Here is an 8,322-nt window from a genome sequence, read left to right on the forward strand (position 1 = left end):
ATAAAGAAAAATACTGGGATTCCTATAACTTGCACTTACAGGGGAGTGCCTTGATCTATGCAGGGGCATTTCTTGTGAATACAGGTAGCAACCAGCTATTGGATGATTGTGCAGTAAAGTAGTTTCTGATTGATGGTACCCTTGCAGGCTGTGCTCTGGATGGTGCTGAAGGACCATAATGGATGGAAGCATGGGTATGATGAGTAGCCTTAGGGTATGAATTACAAGATGATAAAATGTTTGTTAAGAGTATGTATGTTATCTTCTAGGCAGGACTTTCTGACATGATTTATATGGTTGTGTGTGATTGCTTGGCTGATGTTGGTAAAATTAAACCCTTTTTCATTGTGCATTGTTATGGGTTAAAATAAGGCATATTTATGAAGACGGTCATGTTATTTGATGATGGCACAGTTTTGGTTGTGTTTTTTTACAATGCTTCACACATGTTTGCATAAATTCCCCACTCAAACTACATATTATTTTTCTACTTCTGTTTATTTTGGTTAACTTCACTCACTATCTTCTTCGACTATTTTAGTACCAATAAAATGGAAAAAGAGATGTGATTGTTTAGATTGTTATTTGTAATGTTTCCTATGGAGTTCCTTTTGAATTGACCATGTAATTTGGTTGTATTATTAATGCAGGAGCCCCTCAAAGTTTCTAGACTTTCCAAGGAAATTATTAAAGTTTCTTCTAGTTATCATCACTCCTATGCCATTACAGGTTCATATTTCTTGCTAGATACTTCATTTATCATGGTTTCATGGGGCCCAAGAATATTTACATGTTTTTCAATCTATATTCACAATTCATGCTACTTTATAGAATATTATAGTTGGGGGGTTGTTTCGGGTGTCCTAAATAAGTGTACTTTTTGTCTTTTTGACTAAAAAGTTGGGGGAAAAAATATGAATGTTTGGGTTAACTTTTTGACTTTTTATGGAAAAATGTGTATTAAAAATTTGTATAAATTAGTGTATAGGGGAAAATTAGGATTGAGAATTGTGCAGTCATACTTTTTGACTTTTGGTGAATAGTGATAACTTTTTAACTTTTTGAGTAACTTTTTGACTTTTTAACTTTTTTTCAACTTGCCAAACTTGGCCTTAATATCTAATCAGTGTTTTAAGCTTTTGTCCTTTTAATATTATTTTGAACTCCCTTTCCTTCCTTACATTATGTGAAATGCTACATATGAAAATTAAATCCATTTTCTAGTTTCAGTTTTTGACTTCTCATTTATTCAAGTCTACTTTAACACTTAACAGCTATCCATCTTTGATTATTAAATTATTGTGCATATTTAATTAGTTAATGCTATTCATTTGTTGTTGTGTGTAAAGTTTTGATTTTAATAAAATCAAAAGCATCTATCCTTGTAAGTGTAGATTTACAAATTTGAACATACTAAATTCTAAATATAGAATTATTGTTTGACTACAATAATAGTGATTGCGTTGAAATTCAATTTTTGTTACCAAAAGAAAGAAAATATGGCTTCATCTTTACTGCTTCCACTCGGTAACACACTACAATAGTGATTACGTTGTTGCTTAGATGTTCTTCATCTTTAATTTTGCTGGCTGCTGCTACTGCAACGTTGCTGTGAGGCGTGCATGCTGCCAATCTATCTGATGAAGAACTTGCTGAATCAGCACTTGTGATACGTGAAACTTCTGCAACATCCACTAAAGATGCTGACCAAGGTTTTTCTGATTGACTATGTTGCAGGAGAGGTAATCTAGCTTAACATGGATACTAGTTACCAAAGCTACCTGCTCATTATAATCTATTTATGGAATTGATATGAATTTATTTGTTAATGACCTATATATATATGCTTGAAAAAGTATGAGTATCTAAAAGCTCCTGATAGTGTATCATGAGCAGAGCTTCAAGGCGTCCACAATGTTACTCTCTACACATACAGGAGTTTGGTTCGGTTCCTTTGTAACTCCCCACCCCATTATTGTCACATCTCTTAAATTTCAAACTAAACCCAAATCTTTAAGGCTTCATGCCTCCTCCTCACTCTTCAATTTCCCTATCGCAAGCAGGATCATGGTTAAAAGTATGTTTTCATCTTCCTTTTCTGCTTTATATATGTAATTTATGTTGATATATATCTATAACATATATAAAAAGTGTGTAAGAGTGGTATACCGATGCTGCCTCCAGTGATATAACGCTCCTGTTTGCTTGGTTTCTAACTCTTTGCTTGCAGATTTTGGGTACGTGGGCTTCAAATCATCCACATACATAATAGAAGAAGACAAATTTCATCACTTTTCCTAGAAATTTCCAAGACCGACCGGTGCTCCTGTTACTTGCCTATTTTCTAGAGCTTATCTACTACAACTCACCCATGCTAATCCTTTATTACAACTCATGAAGAGGTCTCTCATATTGAGAGCTTGGACTATGAGTAAAAACATCTTACTCTGTTCTTACATTCTAATGTTCCTTTTTCTTGATTGGATAAAAACTCCATGCTAGAGCTCAACCAATCATGGCATGGAGACAAAAAAAATCTTCCATTTTCTTTATTGGTTAGTGGTAACTACTAACAAAATGATGTACAAAAGAGATCTCACATTATTGCACACCAATGAGTGAGTGAGTGGTTGTGTGTGAGTGTGAAAGAGATAATATAAAAAGAAAAAGAAAAAGAAAAATAGAGAACAATATATAAGTTCAAAGGTTATCTGTTACTCCCATTTTATGTGACATGGAGTTTTACTTGGGAATACTTTATTGTGCATTGGGAATTTCTTTTGATGGAGGAAATCTAACCTTTATAAATGTCCTTTGAACTCGCTCCAATGGCGTCTCAGAGTGTAATTGGGTTCGTTGGCTTGGACCAACTGAGCTTGCAATTGGCCTCCTCACTCCTTCGCTCTGGCTATGCCGTACAAGCCTTTGAGGTCTGTCTTCATTTCCCATCTCTCTGTTTGTTCATTGAATTTGTTCACGATTGAATTCAGGGCATTTCGCGATTGAATTTTTTATTCCAAAAGCAATGAATTTTGCTATGTGTTTGAATGACTTTGAATTTTTTATTCCAAAAGCAATGACTTTGACTTTGATTCCAAAAGCACTCTGATTGTAATTAATAAACTTTGATTGGTATGAAGGGAGATAAGGGGTTAAATGACTTTGATTGGTAAAAGGAATATAAGGGTTCAAAATGACTTCGAATAGTATATTTAGCTACCTAAAGAAACACCTAAAAACTTAGAAGGCACCAAAAACTCAGTACATTTAGCTACCTAAAGAAACACCTAAAAACAATGATATATATATATACTTTTGGATCATAGTTGACTGAATATGTTCTTCTTTTATTTTCTCTATAAATTGTGACCTTATTTTTTTGAAGAGCTAAAAATTGACTTTCTGATGCTTCCTTCTCTCATTTCTTTGCATGCAGATGTTGTAGCTTTGGTTGTATTGATATCTCATGCAGATCAAATAAATGACCTACTTTTTGGTCATGAGAGTGCTTTAAAAGGTTTTGTGGAGATCCTTAATGTTTTCTGAATTTATAATTAGTCTGCTTGGTTGATGTTCAGAATATACTATTTTCTGGTTTTGCAGGGTTACATAACTTTCTCCATTCAACCATACTACCTGCTCATATACAGAAGGTCGAGAAGCGACTCACAGGCAATTTATTTTCTCTAGATAAAAAAAATATTTGTATAGAATTTTCTTTTATACTCTTGGTTAACTTTTCTGTTCTGTCTGGTTTGTTGGTGGATGTCGTCGTAGTTTTGTGCTATTTAGTTTTAGATTTATCGGCAGCTCAACAGTGTGTTATGATACTCTTTCTTTTCTTTTTTTTCTGTTTCATCATTTTTACTCAAGATTTATCATAGACGGCCATAGTTGTTCTTATCTTTATTTTTCCATTAATGAGATTATAGAGCTTTAGCAACTTTTTAACTCTGCCTAGTGGATCATGCCCTCCATTATTGATATGAAGGTTAATGAGGGCAGGGGAGGTGAGTTGAAATGAAAGGACAAGGGAGAAAGTTCATAGTTAAATCATTTTATTTTTTCTTTTTTTGTTTATCTTTTGGGGAAGGTTTAATGTCTATCTTTCTTTTTTTGTTTTGTTTTTTGTTCTTCTGTCTGCAAATCTCTAATGTACAGGGGTGATGACCCTTTGTGTTCTATGAATCTATACTTTATTTACTTATCAAAAAAAGCAAAAAAGAAAAAAAGAAAAGAAAAGAGAAGAGAGTAGAACATTCAATAATAATGTGTTCTTTACTGTTATACCAAATTTATGCCTTTGAAGTCTACTGGTTACTGGTTACATCTAACTTAATGGAAAAGCAAAAGAAAGAATTTGGTGTTTGCTCAGCTTGTGCTAAAATTACATCTGCATTGAACATTTTCTAACTCCTCTAATCATTAATCTGTTTCTACTCTAGCAGAGGATTTGGAGAGAGTTTTTGTAGTTGATATATATGTCTCTAAGGGAATGTCAGAGGTTTTGAATGGCAAAATAATGGTAAGATTATATATCTCATATCCTATTTCTTCCTCACATAAGTAGAGGATCATTTTGCTTTTGTTTTGCTATTTTATAGCTGGCTGAAGCTGATATTTCTATAATACGCAGATTATTTCATCAGGACAGTAAATTTGTTTGTGCTAGGTGTTTAACCCAATTTAACAGGGATTGGCACAGGGGAATGACCCTTCTTCTTTGTTTATTTATGTTAGGTGTTCTAATATCATATTAGATGATGTTATTGTTAATGTCTACTTTTCTTTTTTAAATTGCAGCAAAATTAAAATGGTAATAGAGCTGCTTGAGGGAATTCATTTTGTTTCTTTTGTGGAGGCCATTTCTCTTGGTGCCCAAGCTGGTATTCATCCATGGATAATTTATGACATTATTTCTAATGCTGCTGGAAATTCATGGTAAACTATTGTTCACAATTCTTTACTGAGGACTATGTTGTGTGTTTAAAATTTAAATATTTCTAGTCCTGAAGCATTCCTTATAAGCATTCTGATATGAAATTGCCAATTCTAGATCAGGCACAACCTTGATAGATGAGACTGCTAATAATCTGATTTGCACCATGGGCACCAGTTGAGACCATGGCACTGATTGGCACGTTCTGTTTCTGACAATGAACTGATTTTGTAGAACCCATGCCTTTAAAGAAATTAGCTGCAAAATTTATTGAACACTGAAAGCCCTTCTTGTTATGTGCTTACATGTATACACATACATGGGAACATCTGTTTACTTTCAAAGATCTGTGCATTTTTATACTAACTCAATAGGTATTCAAGGTTTTGGTGGTTGGTGTTGGTATATGTAAATGCCGTTGTTAGTTTTTTTTTTCATGACATTCCTGGAATTTGCTAGCGTTTTCTTAAGCAGATACTGTGTTACCTTGCTACTAGACATCCTTCCGTTGGATTCAATTTTACAGGGTTTTCAAGAATCATGTTCCCCAGTTGCTAAGGGATAATCAAACCAAACATCTCCTGAATACTTTTGTTCAAAATTTGGTAAGTCTTCTCATGTTGTAAGTTTCTTAGTGTTGTTCAAGTGTATTATGAGTAATTTCTTTTCTTCTTGGCTTTGAAGTTAAGTTCAATGGGGGTTTTGGGTGAATTAAATGCTAACTGCAGTTTTATAATTCCATTCAAATTATGCTTCCTTTCTTGTGGTGGATTTAGCATTTAGGACATTTACTTGAGGACCATCTGCTAAATGCATACTAAAATTTTAGACTTGAACACCACTCGGTAATCATTTCTTCATCAATGAATTTGGACACATTGAGACTTTCAATAATGATTTTTAAAAGCTCTACAACATAAGAAAACAGATTTAAGTTCTGAGGTCTAATTTTGTAGAAAAATCTTACGTAAATGTCTCAAGAGCTAAAACTGCCTTCCTATTATTTAACTCTCATGCCTCAAAACTGTTTCCAGTGTTGAGTTCGTCTTGCTTGACCACGTTGCTAGTAACAAATTTTTCCATCTTGTTCTCACAATTGATTTTCAGTGTAATATAGTTGAAATCTCAGTTCTTTCATTGAAAACATAAGCCCCAATTATTCACATAAATGTGTGACATTGTGATGCAGAAGCAGTAAGTAGAAGAGGACAAATCCCAAGCAAATAATGTCAAGTTTGTCTAGTTAGTATGAAGTTTGTTTATTTATGAGTCTTCATTTTATTCTTGATTAGAATTTGTTAGTCCCCTATTAGGAGCTTCAGAATGTTCTGGATGTATTTTATTTTTAGGGATTTCTTTGCTATAGTTTGTGTGTTGGTTAGTAGACTTCTCTTGGGCTATAATCCAGCCAATTACTTGTTTAGAATTACTTATTTTGGTAGATTTTGAATATTTTACAGTCTCTAAATGGGGTAATTTTTAGAAAGTTTATTTCTCATTATGGTTTACTAGTGTCCACATAAAGAGGCCCCTGCTTGATTATGAATTTAGAGTTGGAATTAAAGAGCCAGTGTGGAAATTCCCTGTTGACTTGTGTGTGTATCTCAAGCCACCCTTGTGGAGTAGGCTACTCCTTTCATGCTTTTGTTTTCCTATTTGCTGAATTTATGTCTAATTCAAATCTGTCTAACAAGTAACCAGACCTTAATGCAAGAAGCACTAACACTTCTACTCATGTGACACTTTTACTCATTACACTACCGAGTTGAAATGGTTTTCTGAACTGGTGATGATCTGTGTTGAATCAGTTTGCTGATCTGTTATTCTTCTGGTGCTGCTGTGATGTTGCTGCTGTTGCTGAGATGCTGTGGTGATGCTGCTGTGATGGTGTTTGTTACGATGAAGTGCTGCTATGTTGTTGTTGGATGTTTGCTGGTGTTGTTGATGTTTGGAAGGGTGCAGGACATTTTGTCCAATCTGTAATAGATCAGGTTTTCATTAATGGGGGTTGTCATTAGGTGTAAGTTCGGGCAACTGCTGGTGTTTTGGCTGGAAGGGTATGGAGGGGGTATTTTGTGTGATTTCATATCCATGTTATTAGTTTGTTATAGTGGTGCCTGAGGGATGCCTCTTGTAAACCTGTAAATCTTTTAAAAAATTATAAATGAGTTTCAATTATTTTTCCCGTTGCAAATTTGTCGTTGTTAAAAAGTGAAGCTTTCTCGACAAATAACTTATCGGTAAATGTGTAGCTAAAAGTTTATTTTTGCCTACTCATATTGTGTTGCTAAAAGTGTATTTTTTGCCAATGCCAATTTGTCGTTGCCAAAACTAAAGCTTTATCGACAACCAAATCGTTGGCAAATGGCAACATTTACCGACGTAAATGTGTCGCTAAAAGTTACTTTTCCCCACTCATATTGTGTTGGTAGAAGTGTATTTTTTGCCAATGCCAATTTGTCGTTGCCAAAAGTAAAGCTTTAGCGACAAACAAATCGTTGGCAAATGGCAACATTTACCGACGTAAATGTGTTGCCAAAAGTTTACTTTTGCCGACGCATATGTTGTTGCTAAAAGTATATTTTTTGCCCATGCAAATTTGTGTCGCGAAAAGTGCCACACAATCATCATATTTGAATGACTTTTACCAACGCAAGGTAAATTGCCGACGATGGATGGAGGCTTTTAGCGACGACTATGTTCGTCGCTAAAGGCATTACTTTTACCAATGCAATCATAATTTCGTCGGCAATAACTTTTGCCAACTCACTTTTGCCTACGGGTTGCCAACGTAACTTTGTGTGTCGGCAAAACTCTTTGCCAACGAATTTTCCCTTTTAGCAACATATTTTGTTGCACTGCAAAAAATGCAATTTCTTGTAGTGTAATTTCCATCTTCATAGACATGTTTATTTCTTTTTTGATTTGTATTATTATCATAAATGGATTTATCAATATATTTATTTATTTTTTTGGTTTCCACTTCACATTTATCTTAATACATTTCATTGTTTATTTTTATTATATTAAAATTATAATAAATCATTTTCATTTATAAACCTTGGTACATTTTTACTAGGATTTTTATGTAATTTTAACCACATTCTCATTGTCATTATCATCGTCATCGTCATCGTCATCGTCATAATAATAATAATCACGTAACTAAAGGTGGTATAAAAAAATAGTAAGTATAACATTAGTAATTAAGAAATTTTCAATTGGGTTAAAATTTATGTAATTAATACTATTTATTCAACAATTTCTATTGGTTAATACAGATTGGATTTCTATTGTTTCCTAGAAAGAGAGATGTCCCGAACCATTAGACCTTCTGGTTTTGGTGAACAGCCTTACAAATAAACATTCACGCAAGTAGTTTG

At 33.7% G+C, this 8,322-nt stretch overlaps 1 long non-coding RNA gene across 3 annotated transcripts; it reads left to right on the forward strand.

Annotated features, from left to right (window-relative positions):
* The first annotated feature begins 61 nt into the window (after nt 1–61).
* Nucleotides 62–3,563, forward strand: LOC145805881 (uncharacterized). Of its 3 annotated transcripts, none has more exons than XR_014348085.1 (4): nt 62–194; nt 651–729; nt 2,841–2,930; nt 3,437–3,521. It is a non-coding gene; the product is annotated as an uncharacterized LOC145805881 (long non-coding RNA). The 3 variants fall into 3 exon arrangements; XR_014348086.1 differs by lacking the exon at nt 2,841–2,930 and having other exon boundaries at nt 63–84; nt 148–214; nt 3,437–3,563; XR_014348087.1 differs by having other exon boundaries at nt 68–214.
* Nucleotides 3,564–8,322: the final 4,759 nt, after the last annotated feature.

This window comes from Camellia sinensis, chromosome 13, assembly GCF_055761805.1.
Source record: "Camellia sinensis isolate YWXY chromosome 13, ASM5576180v1, whole genome shotgun sequence".
Taxonomy (NCBI): domain Eukaryota; kingdom Viridiplantae; phylum Streptophyta; class Magnoliopsida; order Ericales; family Theaceae; genus Camellia; species Camellia sinensis.